The sequence below is a fragment of the Chaetura pelagica genome, unplaced genomic scaffold (assembly GCF_000747805.2).
Source record: "Chaetura pelagica isolate M959 unplaced genomic scaffold, ChaPel_1.0 scaffold104, whole genome shotgun sequence".
NCBI lineage: Eukaryota > Metazoa > Chordata > Aves > Apodiformes > Apodidae > Chaetura > Chaetura pelagica.
In genome coordinates, this window is record NW_009953786.1 from 5,148,962 (window position 1) to 5,166,419 (window position 17,458).

The 17,458-nt window shown below is 43.0% G+C and overlaps 1 protein-coding gene across 1 annotated transcript in view; it reads right to left on the minus strand.

The window, feature by feature from the left end:
* Positions 1-17,437, minus strand: part of SLC22A23 (solute carrier family 22, member 23) — a 112,416-nt gene extending 94,979 nt beyond the window's left edge. The window contains exons 1-2 of the mRNA XM_010000913.1: positions 17,363-17,437; positions 199-302 (exon numbers count right to left, since the gene is read on the minus strand). The gene's annotated coding sequence lies outside the window, so the exon portion shown is untranslated. The remainder of the gene's footprint in view (positions 1-198; positions 303-17,362) is intronic.
* Between the last annotated feature and the right edge of the window lie 21 nt (positions 17,438-17,458).

The window sequence follows — 17,458 nt, forward strand, 5'->3', positions numbered from 1 at the left end:
TTACCTTGGTATAAATTACTCAGTTCAAGTAGCTAATACAGTTTAAAATTGTTTATTCATCATGCTCCTTTCAGAACTTGAAAAAATCATCATGCAAAGGTTCTTCATTAATATAAAGCAGAAGAAAATCAAAACAATACTTAATATTTTACTGCTATTTATTTGTAGTTACATTGCATTAGAAGACTTTTCACTTACCAGTCTGCTATACATCCTGTTATTAAGTGGCCAAAGATTAATCCTACCAGTAGGGAGAATTTAGCAATGTGGACTTTCCAGGCCGAATCACAAACAAGATCCCACTGGAAAAAAAAAAAAAAAAAGACAAATAGTTATTCTCAGATGTGTTTAAACATACTAATGTTGGTGTAGAGCTTCCAAATTTCAGTCCTACCATGAGTGCACAGAAATGGCAGAGGAAAGCCTTCTCTCTCAAGTCAAAACCTGGATACCAAGAAGCAACCTAAAGACTTGTTTATTTCAGTGAGTTTTATCAGGCACTTGATTAAAAAATTACAACATCCAACACTTAAATCTCCCCCTCTCCAGGCCACACGATCTTAGACAATAGCAGTACTGATGTAGCCAAGCATCTCACCATAGTAGCCCCAGACCTCTGCTGTCAGAATCCCAAGAAGCCCACCAGCAATAAGCCCCACAATCGAAGAACCAGTTCTCCTACTGACCTCAGGGATGCTTGGAAACATGGACCAAAGCAGCAGTTTTGCCACAGAGCCCCGACAGCCACTAGATCCAGGCTCCCACAGACAAAAGGTCAAGACACTTTTGCTTTCAAAAAAGCATCCCAGTTCCCCAAGTAATGGAAGAGGATGGAGACTGACTACTAGCAAAGCCCACTGGGCCAAGTCTGAAAAGCCAAGTCCTAGCTTGGAGCCAGGAAGGACAGCCCAAGAGCCCAGGGCAGCCACACAACTCCGTGGGACAGCAGCTCCCACAGCAACATTTCACAGCTCAGAGATCAGCCCAGGGCTGAATCTCCACACTAAAGCTATCCCAAATACTAATATTACCCTTTCTGTCTAAAGGAAGAGAAAATGGACCATTTCAGGCACCTTGTCATTAGGACACTGCCTTATTCCCATGAGAAAGACGCAAGGTTTCCCTAAACTCCAAGACATTTTCCTCTGAGGCATTAGACTGAGCCTCTGGAGAGCCAGGCTGCATTCCTGGCTTTAGACCAACATCCTCATTGCCCTTAAATGTGTAACTCAATCTCTTTAATGTGTCAAGTGTGGAAAGCACTATTATGGCCTTGAATGAATGTAGAAAGATATGTTTGTTCATGGTTTGTGAAATGTTCAGATATTGATGGCAAAGGGAGCCACGCAGATTTCATGAAAAATAAGTACAGCTAACCTTGGAATGTCGGATACTCCAGAATGAAACTTCACAGAATATATGGCTGTTCATGTGTAATGTAATAGCAGCAGCCTTCCTGACACCAGGAACTGAAGCTTCATGGCCAAAAAATGCAAAGTACACAACTTATTTTTAAAAGTCAGATGTAACTTCAAAAGAAAGAGTTAAAATAGGTGTGCTGGACTTTTAAGCCTTACCATGACATACAGTTCTTCCACAAATAAGGCAGCTCTAACTCAGCCCTCTGGTTCAACATCACAGGAGGTGTGCCCCCTACAATATACCATCTAACCAAGAAGTACAGGACTTCTGAGGCCAAAAGAAATGGCCCAGCTTTCAGGCTCAGGGTTTTTCTTTTAGTTAAATGTATTTTTTAGTTCCTTGCTGCATTGATTTGTAGATGTTGGGACATGTCTGACCCTTCAGCCTACAAACTGAAGGCACTGAGGAAGCAAACGCAAGTAGTATGGGAAAAATCTTTTCCACAGAAAAGCTATTAATTATTAGCAGCAAACTGCTCAGCAAGGCAGGGAGAATTGCTCTCCAAAGATGTTGACTTCTTAGAAATATACAGCAAGTGGGGAAATGCAATTCCTAATGCTTGCAATTATATTACCAATCTCCAGTTAGCAAACGAAAATATCTACCCAGGCAAGCCACAGACAAAGCAAAACTCAGAAGGTATATCTGAGCTCCAGGCAGATTTTCAAATACTCTGAGTTTATTTTCACATTCCAGAAGGTGCACATGCTATTTAAAAATGATAAATTATTTGAAGAGCACAAATTACATTTATTAAAAATAGTCATATTTATACATGAACACTAAGGCAATATCTACAAGTTGTTAGTTTTTAATTTTATTGCTGTCAGAGGAACAGTGATGTCACGCAAGTGCCAAAAGAAAAAGGAGATATCCTGGTGCCTTTTAATTCTCACTATTGCTGCTCAAAAAGAGCCAGCCCTTGCACAAGCCCCAGGCAGGGAACATGCAGTACCAGATTACACGTAGGTAAAGGTTCAGAGTTGGAAGAGCCAAAATCGCATGACAGGCTGTTGTGAAATTTCAGGTCAGGAGAAGAGATGCCAAACCACTTTGCTGCTCTGGGACAAAAAGCAAGAGTTTAAAAGCAGAAGAAAAGTCAATTTATCAGCATGTCCTTCAGTGGTGCCTAAAATGCACCTCCTCCTTTTGCTAACTTATCTGTGAGCTATTGTTTGTTCGTCTGTTTTTAAGGCTATTGCCCAACTCCCCAGCTGCTCTGAAAATCAAAACGTATTTCCTTGCAAACTCTGCATCTGGCCCTTTCCTGTCCTGCATTAAGCACTCGCTTTGCAGGCTAGCATCACCCAAGAGCTGATTCCCTGAGCCCACAAGGGCAGCCTAGCACAGACACAGGCAGTCCCTGACCTTCCCTCATCTCTCATTCTCCAAAACCCTCAGAATTCATAAACAGGGAAATGGTAAAATATTTCAACAGTTACCTTAGCATAAGCTTTCAGAAAATCTGCCACAACCCCAAATTACTCACTTAGTGCTCTAAGAGCACAAGTGTACCCTGGTTTCTCCTCTGGCAGCTATCACAAATCAGAGAGAGGACCCTGCAAAGCATTAATCCAAAAATTTGGCAGGACAGTGGTGGGTGCCACCAGTAAATGTGACTCACAGAGAAACAGAAGAATAAGGAGAGGGCACAGAAGAAAAATGGATGCTGCAGTCAGAAGCAGACTCAGGTAAAGATGACATTAATAGGACAACATACATATTTTATAGCTGGTACCTTGTTCCTACCCATCTTAACACAGCAGCAGGGCAAACCAGTAAGGCTTCAGTGTGTTGACAATGCAGAACTTTCACCAGAGACCTGTGGTCCCCCTTCCATTCCCCATGGAAAAGCCAAAGGCAAGTGGGCTGAAGCCTCAGGTTTGCACAACTAGTAATGAAACAGGATCCATTATATCGCAACAGCGCTGCCTCTCCCCTTACACAGAATGGTTTGGGTTGGAAGGGACCTTGAAGATCATCTAGTTCCAATCCCCTTGCGTTGAGCAGGGACCAGGTTGCTCAGAGCCCCATCCAGCATGGCCCTGAACACCTCCAGGGAAGGGGCATCCACAACTTCTATGGAAAACTTGTTCCAGTGTCTCACCACCCTCATAAAGACCCAGGCTTGGCAGAGCAGAGCATATTCAACACATGCTCACACAGCACAGCTGTGGCCAGAGCCAAGGCAAGTCTGGCTGTAAGCACCAGTAGTGTCATCCCACAAACACAACACTCTCCTTTGCTCCACACAGAAAGAAGCAACATGTTTCCATGTTCCTGGAGTAAAAATGCTAGTTTGGTCAGCACTTAGGACAGTTCAAGTGTCACTCCAAGTATACTTGCACTGGAAGATTGTTTTGGCTTAAGATTAGACAGTAATTCTCTGCTGCCTCTTAGAAAAGGTAACCTGTTACAAGCAGGGAGACCATTACATTCTGTAATTGCTCTGGCTGAATCCCCTGATGTCCCACTTGAGAATTAACAGCACCTAGCCTGAAGGAAGGGTGCTACTAAACTTACAGTGCTCCCCAAGATTCCCCTTTGTGTCCCTGGGTTTTGTCTTTCTGTCTTCCATCCATCCTCCTAATGCAAGAGATCTGGTAAAGTGACTTGCTAAACCGAGATATGGTAACATGACTTGCTAAATCAGCATGACTGTATTGTTACGCTAAATCAAAATTAACTATATAAAATACACTGATGGAGAGGGAATATTTAAAAATCAAGTGTTGGGGGTTTTTTCATAGCATTACAGCAATGCAAAGAATTTGCCACCTATGCAGATGTGCAATATATTGCAAGTGTTTTCTTCATGTTGTGACAGAATTTATTTATTTTTTCTCAAAAGCTTAAGGAGTCACACCTTCAGGATCCTAATGTTGAATTGATATCAGTGAGTCATCACCCATACTGTGAGTCACTATCAAGAGGGAGGACTATCTGAAACATTAAATGCTTGGGAAGACATCTAGCAGAAGGTAACACAGCCACAAAGTAACCATCCTGTAATTTCTTTACAAGGGGTGAAAATCTGGAAGGGGCTCACACAGTGAGTCAGTATTCGCACTGAAGTTAAGCTGAAAGTCACAAATGTAAAGTCTGCTGCAAATACAAGCTGTCTCAATTAAGGGCTCCTGCCTCAAAAGCACTTATCCTCCAGAGGCCATAAATGCTGTCTATGTTGTCCTAAGCACACAGAATACCTACTGCAAAAAGGTCCTAGTAAGATGCCTGTGAAGGATCTGTTCTATTTCTCCACCTCAATTGCACAGAAAAGCACAAGGCAGACCCTGGTGTTCTAAAAAGAGCAAAGAGACAAGGTGAAAGATGTTCTGGTCCAAGTCTTGCCTGAAGCCTGGAAAAATGAGACCAATGAGAGGGGACTGGAACATGCCCACCCTCTCCCCACACTGTGGGTCTGCAGCACTTTTTTTCAACAACTGATGCCCAGCCCACTGCTGAAAGAAAGTAGGCCCTTCCCCAGACAGTCTGCAGGCAGGTCATGGTCCTGCTCCAACTGCTCTCTGCATCAGTTTCACCACCAGAAGACCAGAGGGTCATTGCCTTGGAAGATCCTAACACAGGCATGAAGCAGCACCTCTGGTCCTTGCCCAGCCAGGCAGTACCCAGCTGCTGCACTGGGCTTTGCAGATGCTGTTCTGAGGCACACAGTGTGCCCCACACACTGCACACAGCTTCTCAGTCCCTAGAGAAAAGGTCCTGCTTTGGGAGCTCCAGCCTCTAAGCATCATTATGACACGGATTACCAGAGCAGCCCCAAATCCCTCCCAGGGAAAAGCCACAAGCTCCCCTGCATGTTGGGTGGTGATCAGGGACATAGTTTAAGCACTGGACTTGGTAGAGTCAGGTTATGGTTGGTTTCGGTCTCAAAGGACTTTTCCAACGAGAACAAATCTGTGATCCTGTGATTTTAGGACGAGTACATGAAAATAAAAATCTGACATTTGTCACTGAAGTCTGTGTATGCTTGGCCTCTTCCTTCTTTGTTCCTCTCCTTCACGCTTCATCTTTTTATAACCAAACTGTCAATTTTCCCTGCACGGCACTAGAATCCATCTTCTATAAAAATACCTCACCTAGTGAGAGTTCAGTTTTATGATGCCTTCAGATTCTTTTAGTGTTTTCAAAAAAAAAAAATTATCTTGAAAATCACACAGCTGGTTTTATAAAGAATAATTTTTTACAAGTTATGCTTTTCATACAATACAAGTAAGAAAAAGGAAAACAGTCTCCTGGTACTTTTTTGTGGAAGAAAAACTCCAAGGCAGCAGACAAGAACTAGTAATAATAATAAAAAAATACTATGGAAAAGCAAAAAAGTCAGTATTTCTACCCTAATATACCTACCACCAATGCCTTTTCCCAGTACTAAACTATCCAAGTGGTACTTACAGATACACCACAGGAGACCACTGTACCAAGATTTCCTCCAGGCTGCTACAGGACAACACGTCCCCACTTCTCAACCTCCAAAGGTGACCCTCTGGCTGCATTTTTAATGTTAAACAAAGTGTACAATTTTCAGAAAAATGGCACGATGCTCAACTTGAGAGAAAATAACTGTGCTGTTAAATCGCAGTAAGGAGGTTACAGGAGAACCCTCCTAGAGGGATGTGCCAGCCCATTTGCAACACTTAAAGCTGGGGTGTTTTTACTGCCATACGACCACACTGCTCAGGTGTCCCTCTATCTCCCTCTCAGCCATGGCAACAACAGAGCTTTTAAACTATTTAACCTTTAAGGTTCAGAGTAGGGATGCCTCTCCTTTGAGATCACAGCTGGGCAAAGCACTCCCTGATCTGTATTTTAAGTGTCAATAAAGTGTTCTTGAAAACACCTGGCATTTTTTGACCACCAGTAAAACCAGCTAGGTGGAAGTATCAAGTACACATTTCAAAATGGGAACATTAAGAGTAAAAAACCTAAACCAAAGAATCCTGAAAGACTTAAGGAGGTTTTAAAATTAATGATTCCCTCTTTCTTCGACTAGCCACATTCAGAACCAAACCTCTCCAAACAACATATTTTCTTATGTTCTTATCAATACAACTGGACTTACCTGGAAAACAAAAGATTCAACTTAAAAAGACAAAAGAAAACCAATCAACTTGAGAGGTTCTGTTGTTTGTTTTCTTTGACCAGCAACTCAAAGAAGCCTACACCACCTATGGTGGAATACCTCAACTTACCACACAGTCAACACCTGACTCTTTAAACTACTTCCTCTCTGTATGGAACTAGACCTCCAAGTGCTGGGTACATCTGACTTTCTTCAGCTGTATCCTAAGCAGGTGCTTCTGCCAAAAACCTTTGGCCACTGCCCGAGTGCTCAGGACCTCTTAAAGATAAATGCTTCTAATAAATTTTTACTGAGCAAGTATACACTGGTATTTTGAGAGGTTTATAGCCATGCAGTTATGCAAGACTTTTTACTTAAGCAACAAGAGAGATACTGGTGGTACCAGAGTATCACCTTTTGCTCACCATCTGCCTCCTTCCTGTTCCAAATAAATGTGGGGTCCCTATTCCCATACACTACAGCTTGCTAACTCAACAGATGCAAGGGTTTGTTTCGTTCAGCTTCTTGTCCAATTCATTTTTCTTTCAGTAGGAACAACATTTTCTGCACTTTTCACTCTTGGAAGCCAGTACCAATTCTGACCACAGCAGACAGCTGGCAAGGAAACCTGCAGCCCAAGAAAATCACTTGTGAATGGTGAACATAAGGTCATATTCACAGAAATTCTCAGGTTTAACTACAGACGTGACTGCCTGGGCAGCATAGCATTTGAAAAATAAAGCAAAGATATTACATTTGACTACTACAACAGAGCCAAGGGTTCTGGGGACATGAGGAAGGAGTGGAGTGGGGAGAAAGAGGAGAGGGCGCGTGAGCCAGAGGACACATTCTGAGCTGTCTTCCAAGAAAGATATAATTAGATCATGCAGTGTTGTATGAAAGCAGTTTCATGTACCTATGAAAACAGTTTCCATCTCTGCAGAAGAGTGCAGGACTGCACAACCTTCACAGATGTCCCTAATGTTTTGTGAAGCTTGACACTGTTGAAGTTGCTGAAATACATGCTTCAAAACCACATTTTTGGCTATGCATGACTTGGCTGTGAAATTTCCACATAAATTTTTGAAGTATACCTTTTTTAAGTCTGGTATTTCAGCCCTAAAAATAAAAGGACACAGGCTGGGTGCCATGGCTCCACACATCACCACTTGAACACACTGACACACAAAATGTCCCTTCCTCCTGGTCCGCAAACTTCAACTGCTTGCAATCAGAGAAGCCTCCTACAGGAGTGACCTCAGGGTAACTAGGCTGTTCCCACTATGCCCTATGAGGAGATGCTGTCCTGCTTGCACCCATTATGATGTGTATGGCCCCCTTCCCCCCCGCAGCAGGAAGGTGATGCTGGCAGCAGATGCATTACTGCAGCACCTCCTGCCCATGCCGGGCTGCCAGCCAAGCTGCACCGTGTTCATCTGCATGCCCTGTGTCCTATCTAACGATTTTCAGTCACAGCTCACCTGTAAGAGTCATCTCCCCAGTGTGACAAGAGAACCATTGCACAAGCAATGATACCATTACAAAACAAGCCCAAAACTTTAAACATGCAAGAAGACAAATCGACTTTGTTTCATGGCAAGTAAAACAGAAAAGACTTCAAATTCAGTGGTCTACACTAAGTTATTCCTTACTCTATGCCATTAGCAAAAAAAGACCCTCCAAGCTACCCACCAAGCACCTCAGCAGAGTCCCAAGATAATAAGATGCCACCTGAAACACTGCAAAACTAGGAAAGTTTCATCCACCCTTCAACTTCACACTTCAATCAGAAGCAGTTAGCTCTTCTGTTTCCAGCCTTGCTCTCATCACAGATCTGCTTCTTTTCCCCACTGGGACGGGCAAGAAGGAAGTTTGCTAAGTAAATAATCATCACTAATATGCTAACAATTAAAATATTATTTGTTAATCATATGACAGTCTTCTGAATACTCAATATGATTAAATCAATTTTAGTGGCATACATACACCACCCACTTCTTCATCACTACTTTTATTTTCAGTAGCAGCATCTCCCCTTTATTCTGAGACATTTTGATCTTCTCCAGTCTTCGCCCTCCCCAGATTAGTCAACTAACTTGTTTCTCAGCTGATGCAATCAGCTTTGCTTTTTCCCACTCCATAATGTCATCTAACATCAAAGAGTTGGGAGATACAAGATCTTGCTTGCAGCTTTCATAATCACTATATTTGTAACTTCCCAGGCAGGGAAATGAGAATATTTTACATCTCTCTTTTACATCTCTGTGCTGTAACTAAGTATCTTTTCTACGTGTATTCTGACATCATTAGGAGCCACTGTCACAAAACTGATGAACTTTAAACCTATTCTTGGCTTAAAGACCCATGGCTGTTTGCCTCCCTCTGGCTGCATGAAAAGACCAGGAGCAACAACACCAATCACTAGGACTGACAGAGACAACACATTTGAGTGCCATCCCTCAGTCTTCAGCTGAATACAACCTTTATTCTGATCAAGGTACATGCTGCTGGGATTGGCTTTGCAACGAAACTAAATAAAAAGTTAGTCTTAAAGTTGGTGTTTAGAACAGGTCTAGACACTGTAAATAGAAGTCATATGTAAAACACCCCAACTTTTTGGTTAAATATTAACATTTGCTATCATCTGATCATGGAAAACAAGTTAACACTTTGAGAACTGGTATTTTTCAGGCTGCCAAAACCACATGTGCATAAAATGTACTGCACATATGCTGCCTTGAGAGGGCTGACACAGCAAAACCCAATTTACTCTCTTATTGGGACTTTTTAAGGACTGGGGGAAAAAAAACTTGAAAGCTTTAGGCACTGCATAAAAAACTCTGAAATGGAAAAGGAGATGACAAGAGTAAAAAGCTCTTTCTCATGAGCAAGATTTTCTCAAAGTCTCCATAGATGAAAAGATCAGACACCTGAATTTTGACATGCAATTATTGCTGCTATGACCCTGCCCTCTCACCATTTGAGGACTAAAGTTATTATAATTCAGGCAAGAAGAAAAGGGGGGGGATGAGGGGTAGAAAGAGGGTCTGGTATTCATTCAAACTTAATATTTTAAGGGAAGAAGGAGAAAAATACTGCACTTGTTTTAAAAATCAAAATAAAGTGGTCTGTTGAGCTTGTATTGTTCATGCAGACAATGCTTCACCTAGCCCTGGGAGACAGAGCACAGGAAAGGTCTTACAGTTTCATTTACATTCCCTATCCTTAACAATATTTGTAGGTTGGACACTGCAACATTATCTACATGCTCATGGACTTTGGTCTGGAGGCCAGAAGGAGACTGGGCAGCTCCAGAGTGCTGCAAAGTAACAGGGAGATGGTACTTGAGCCAAAATGAATTCCTCCTGTCTGCAGCCAAAAACCTTTTCCAGAGAACCAGACCACCCTGCTCTGAAAACAGTGTGCAAGGGTAACTATAAATCATATGCTGCTGGACACGGCGAATGTACTGCTTCTCAGTATCTCACAATTAGCATTCCTGATACTCCCAACTTTGCTACTTGTGGATCTAAATAGGAGGCTCAGAAACAATTATCAGGTTACATTCACTTAGTCTTTTTTGCTTGAGTAGGACAACTGTCACTTGGGGCTCTCCCCCCCAAAAAAAAAGAAAAGAAAAAGACCAAAAAAAATCCTAACAAAACTGTGTAAGAACACACTGGACTTAAAAAAGAGAATTAAAAAAGTGAGCCCCACCCAGCCCATCACCCCTGAGCACTTTTGCCCTTGCAGGGCAGGCAGGGGCTTCCCCCCACACGTGCCCATGGCACCAAGCACAGGTGAGCATGGCAGGCAGCTGCTGATGCATGCGGGAATAGGGACAGACCCACGGCCTCTTCCCAGCAGGCATGACGTGGCCCTGATCAGTGGGAGCTACTCAAGGAGCAGGTTAATCCTGGCTGCCTGCCCAAGTTTTAGGGCTGGTGGCACGGCAGGCTGGGCAGCACCCACACTGGGCGTGGGCCAGCACGGCTCCAGTATGGTTGGTTATCAGGTGCTGACACTGGTTTTGCCTGGTTACCTCTGCAACACACCCCAATGACAGGCTCTGGAAGGGGCCTGAACCTCATTTCTGCCTCCTTCAGGTCCCTTCCTTCCCCTTTGGCTTTAAAAGGGAAGTTGGAGCGCACACAATGTCACCTGCTGTCAAAAGTCAACTGGAAAACAATACAAAAATAAACTACATTATGAGAGCTAAGCATGCATTTCAGAGATGAGGTGACTGGAACCCAAGAGAAGCTGCTCTGGAGGAACTCAAGAATTGAACACTCAACACTGCTGCAGCATCTTCCCATGACAGGGTTCTCTGATCTTCTACACATGCCCTACAGCAAATCCCATTCTTTTCTTGTACAGCAAGATCCCAGCCTAATTAATTCCACTGTTACTCCTGAGTAACCCAGCACTGGCCCCACTGTACTGCGGAAGAACAGGAGGAAAGAGGAGTATGAAAGGGAGCCAGCAAGGCCAACTGCCCCAAGCAGGGATACCAGATAGTGCAGAGGGGAAAAACAGGCAGAAACAAACAGGCTGACAGATAAAACAAAAGACAAGGTACACAAATGCACTGGATCCCTTTCAGCATTTTCTAAATTTAGCAGCTCTCTAGAGTTAATTTGGAAAGCTTTAATTTAAAGACTGTGCATCATTAGCATGGCCAAAAGTTTTTATGGAAAACCATAAGCCTCATGCTATTCCAGATGTTATTTAATTAAAAATTAACACTTTCACATTTGACCAGTCTGTGGTTCTCATCTCATCAGAACTGGCTCCAAATTAGATGCCTTCATAAGTTACAGTTCCTCCTCTTTGACAAATGCTATAAGAAAAACATGAGGTCATTCCTATAATTGCACTCTTGTAGTCAGAGTAAGAAAAGGTGAAATTGTTAGAGTACTTCAGAAATTTGGTTTTAGACTGCCTGAACAGCTGGTAAATACACACGATAGCCTGCAACTTCTGCCACAGCATGAGTGGTATATTTAAACTACGTGACTGAGATACAGGACGTCTTAGGGAGTGGAAACGAAATCAAACAAAACCCCAACTATTTCAAACATCACCTCCAACCAGTAAAAAAAAATATGCAGTAGTTAGATATAAACACAGAAAATGAGGAATATGAAAGACTCAATAGAAGGTCTCAGAAAACTGAGAATGACTTGAGGGTGTTCTAATACAGAACTACCTTCCTGGAGGATTACTGTTAGCTCTACCAATGCTACAAACTGTTTATGGCAGTCTGAAATCAGATTCCTGTATCTGAGACTTTTTATCTTAAGAGTGATGACAAACATTAAGTCACACCTGATAGGAAACCTAAGACTACTTGAATTATGATGTCCATATCAGTTTTAACCTGGTCTCTGTTTTCTAGACCAACTGCTTGAAAATTGTTTGGCCTGTACATAACAGCTCCCCCCAGATAAATAAAAACAGTATCTAGGCTCACTAAACAAGTATTTGTATTCTGGTGATCTCATCATACTTGATTATCTCAAAGATCAACACCAGGTAATTTGCTGTTTGCAGACAATCATCCTGCACCACTGGGAAACTGCAGATATTCTTCCCGAAACAGCAGCCTTCTTCCTCCACTCCATGCAGCCAGAAACTCACCCTAGTGTTTCAGGGTGCTGTTCACCAGTGCTCTGATATCCAGGAGACTTCACTCCCATGTTCAGTGTGCTTGGGCAGGCCCCAGAGCAGCTGCAGCAGGTCAGGCAGGCAGGCAGCTCCCTTTGCTCCCTCTTTAACAATCAGGCTTCTCAAGCCTGTGTGTGCTCTGACCAGCAACTGCTGACTCTTTATCAGCTAACTTGCAGAGGGAAGGAAAAAAAAAAAAAAAAAAAAAGGAGTTTGGGATCTCTCCCAAAACTGAGGAAGCCATTAAAAAAAAAAGTAGAAGTTTGCCCTGGTCTGACAGTATTTCTAGATACCTCTGACCACAGAACTTTTCGATGCCTTCAGCACCGGTTAGGAGCAGAGAGTGTAATTTTGAAGTCTTGCCTGAAAGAAATTCAGAATACTCCTTCTGCTCATTGCAAGCATTTGCCTGGCTGGTCCTCCACCCCCTTCAATCTGCACAACAGAAGCAAGGGCATGGGTGATAGATGAGCTTCCATCTTGCTGCTTCTGACACAGCTACTGCACTGGGCAAAATAACTCAAGGTTTTATTGATTTGGACCTAAGAAGCAGCCATTCAGCCAGGAATCAACACTGACAAGACAAATCCTGGAAGTTGCAGGAAAAAAAGAGAAGTATCAGCATCTCCAAAGTGTCTTTGTAGAGACCAGCCAATTGGAGGATATACAGAAACAAGTGAGAGACCACCTCCCCTTTGTGCCTGGAAAGGCTGGCATGGCTCTTATTTTGGGAAGGACCTTGTCAGAGTGATTCCCTTCGAATTAATTAAAAATTATACTCTGAAAATCCACACCTCTCCCCTACCCCAAGAAATACCACCCTACAAGCAGTGCCAAATATATTAGCACAGTTACCCCACAGAGATTTGATTGTTGTACCATTTCTGGCTACTTGCAGATACCCACAATACTTCCATGAGACAACACCACAGTTTAGAGCACATGTCACCGCTGAGAGACATTTAACTTCATTAACCTAGGAAAAAAACCCAGAAAAAAAATAATAATATAAAATCAAGCAAAAGAAAGGCTGGTAGGGCACAGACATCCTGCCTTGCAGAGGCAAAGAGCATCACATCCCAGCCTGAAATGACCCAAGTTCACAGGAAGGCAGCAGTGCCTGGTGCTCACTGCATGACAGCAGTGGACAATTCGGCTCCCCTGATCAAGTTCTGCTTTTTTGGAGAGGACAATTTGCTTGAGTTTCTGCCAAATTGGCACAAGAATGATTGAACTAGTAGCAAAAAGGTAAAACAATGGCATGTTACTTGGTGAAAGAAGCTGACTCAGCCTCAATCAAGTGGGAAGTTGAGAGCCAAGAGAAAGGCACTGCAGAAGGAGAAAGAAAAAAAAAAAAAGGCATCTGGAGCAGAAAAGCAGCCACAACAGGAATTCCCTAGTGACTAGACATGAAGTATTATTACATAATTCCTCTGGGTGATTAAAATACAGCCTTCAACTAACTCCTTCCCTTTATGCCACCTCCAAGAGGTGGAATGATCTGGAACGTTTTGGGTGCGTATGGAGGGATGCTGAGCCATGAACTGCTGAAATTTAATCAAGCCTCAGTCCTTGCCCACTGACAGCTTTTGGTGTCCATTATACAAATTAGCATTCAGAACAACAAACAATCCCACCATGAAATGCAATCAAACACAGCAGACAGGTCATCCTAGTAACAGAGTAAAAAAAACAACAACCCATAAATCATGTAACTAAGAGCTTCCCTGAAAACTTTGCCCCAAGAGTACAGCTGGTGTTAGTGCCTGAATCTTCTGAGCAGCTGCAAAGAAGCTGATGAGAAAGTTGGAAAAGTCCCTGCTGAGTACACATTCCAACTTCCTGCTAGGCTTCACGGTTGTGGATGTTTAATTGTCATTATGTTGCTTTTTGCGTTAATGCTAATGATTTACCTGACACATCACTTTACAAAGGGGTAAAATGAGACCTTGGGTTTCCCTATGGCAAAAAAAGAACATTTCTCAGAATCCTTCCTCTGGATAGTGACTAGATATATGGACCATTTAAAAGAGAGGTTTTGGGGTTTCTTTTTATGTTTTGTTTTTTTTTTTGGTGGGCTTTTTTTTTTTTACTAGCCTTTTGCCTAAAGGCTAGTTCAGGATATATCTTGCAAACAATACATGTGCACTGTGTTCATAGCAGAGTGATAATGGTGACAATGTGATAAAGAATAGATTAAAATCCTCAAAGAAGCATTTAGCAGTGAAAAAGCCTTACAATTGAATTGCCCTAAAGGAAGATATTTATGTACAAACCCAGTTCAAGTCCAAGATTTATGTACCAAGTCAGGACATTAGCTCAGATGGGCGATTTAATACAGCCACTGGAATCCCTGTGGTTAAATTATGCATCTGACCTCTTCACTATGTGTGTTTCAACAGTGTTAAACAATAAGCAGTACGTCCTTTATTGCCATTTCCAGTTCTAATGACTGGCAGCACTATAAAAAGCACCATTCCCAGCAACTCAGTCAAGGAGGTCAGGGTAATAGCAGCGCCTAGTGTGACAATGCCACTCTTCAAGGAAGGGGCAAGGCCATCTCTGGCTCCAGCAAAGACTTGCAGAGCTAAGCAAAGCACGGAGCAGGGCTGGAAACAGCAAGATCTCCACTCCATCAATCCCCAGGATGACAGAGGTTGGGAGAAAATGGGCACTGGGAAAGAGAGGGCCAAGAAAGCCTGGCAGAGAGACAACACCTGAAGGCTGAAGGGCATCACTAAGAGACAGGCTATGGAAACAATGAAACTTAACACAGTTTAAGGGCAGCTACCTGCTCCTGAGGAAAAGGGGATGGTAACGCTGCACATAATACAGAGCTGAAAATATGCTTTGCACTAAATAACCTTAGTTGTTTCATCATTTCTAAAGATGAAGCAATGATGGAGCATCCAGCAGCCATTATCCTACTGGACTGCTGAAGTTGAAAACAAGGGGGTTTACTGGCCAAACAAAAGTGCATTTTTTATTAATGTACTTTTGGATCTCTTCATAATATTTCAATATAACCCCTGGCTACTACACCAATGAGCATATATTAGACTAAGAATTAATAAAACTCTATTTAGAAAGATGAGAACATTGCATAATACATTAGAGAAACAAATGCATTTTTGAGGGGAGCTAAGGGAGATCTGGACACCTAGTCTTCTGAAATCAGCCAGGGGAGGTCTTTCTCACAAACAGTAGGATGCACATAAGAGGAGTCAGCAGTTACGAGAATCTGAGTATCTGAGCTCCTGGAGGTTTATAAGAAAGGAAGCCTGAATTAAGCTACACTGATATTCTGCCTGGATTTTTCCTCTTTCTTCATTGGTATAAGAAGAAACAACACACCCACCCAGAAAACCCTCAGAACAAAAATGAAAGCACAAACTAAGGAGGAATCCTGACCTTCAGAAAACAACCTAATTATAATTACATGGGATTACAAATCAAAGAGAAAAAGCTGCCAAGTTTTTAGAAGCGAGCGCACAGCAAAAATAAAAACTCCACAGTGGAAAAACCCATAGTCTCAAAAGATTATTATTATTATTATTCTTTCTAATAGCAAACAAGACAGCAGGGACCACAGCTGTTTATTTATCCCTTAAAATTGAACTGCCCTTTACCACAAGATCTTCCAAAGAACACTTTTTTTATTATTTTTAAAGCATGCAAGATAGCAAACAAACTCTCCCCCAACCTTTTGTGGCCAACTTGATGCTGACCTTCAAAAGATTCAAACATTTTAAATTTTTTATTGTTTTTTTTTTAGTTTAAGCTAAGAAGAAATATTTCAAGACTTTTTTCACACTTGAGCATCAGTGCTAAACCCTAACATGTAAGAATAGCTCTATCCCTGGTTACAAACAGAAGAAAACCTGCCTCTCTTAAACATCAAATTTCATTATGAAACTTGCACTTCTACATCACAAACCATTCAAATTCACCATGTGCCTGAGTTTTTCTCATTAAGGGAATGTTAGCTAGGTAACTTTTTTTTAACCATTCTGGGTTCAAGGTTTTGAGGGATTTGCTTTACCTGCTTTTTTCCTTGTTGCACATGCTTTCAAGGAACACAGAGAACCAGAAATGATACTGCTGAATACGAACACATGCCAGCTAACCAAAGCACACTCAGGCCGGTCATCTGATTATTGCTGCATTTCTTTTTCCCAAGCAGATAAACAGTTAATCCAAAACACTGTTCCCAGGCAGGAAGTAATTTTTGCTGATCTTAGGGTAGGGAACGGGATTCTTGAGATTAAGGGAACTACTTTTTTGGTATAACAGTTTCATTTTATGCTTCCCAGGGCTCCAGTTGCCTGTGAACACCAACTAGGCCCACCCAGAAATGGCAAGGGTTTTGTGGGGCCCATAGAACAAACCAGCAAAAAAAAGCAAAAGCTTTCAGGTGAAAAGGCGAGGCATTTTTTTCACAGGCACTACTCAGCAAATAGGAAGTAAGAGCAGAAAGCAGCACAGCCCTCCTCGCTAGAAATTTTCCACCTTAGCCATTACGCTAGGAAACACAAAAGAGAGTAGATGCACTTTCTGCCTCTGTAGTACAACAGCTTGTGCGAGACCTTTCTTCTTTTATGCCTCTACCAAGACAGTTATCAAGAGGGTAAGTGTTGAACAAGAAGAATTCACCACAACTTCGCCTGGATTTCCTCCCACCAGTGACCACCACCTCATCAGCTTTCCCAAAAAATCAACCTGTTTTTTTGGTTTGTGGTGCTGTTTTAGCATACAAAGGCGAGCAGAACCACAGCTGGAGCCTCCTCCACAATACTTCCCCTGCTGCTCACCCCCCCGTGTCTTTCCCCAAGAGGACAGGACAGCTGCCACTGCTGGGACCCCAAAGAGCAGCCCAGGATCCCGTTTCAGGACATAACTCTGCAGCTCAGTGCTGCCGGCTGAGCCCAGGTAGAAACCCACAGGACAGACACCGGGTGTGAAGCCCAGGCAGGGAAAGGATGATGAGGATATAGGATTTACTCCTTGCGGGAAGGCAACTCGGGGGGGGGCCTGACCGACACGAGGGTGACACACAGGGACAGAACCACATCGTGTCCAGCTGCCCCCCTTGTCTGGAAAGAGCAGCTGCCGAGCAGGACCACGGAAGGGCCGAGGGGGTCCGTGGGGGCTGCACGGGGTGGGGGGGCTGCGGGAAGGCGCGTTTCTCACCTTGCTCACGACGTTTTGGACGAGTCCGGCTCTGATCCGGTACTGCCACTCGTGGCAGTCGCACTCGCTGGCGTTGCCCCCCGCGGGGGTGGGCAG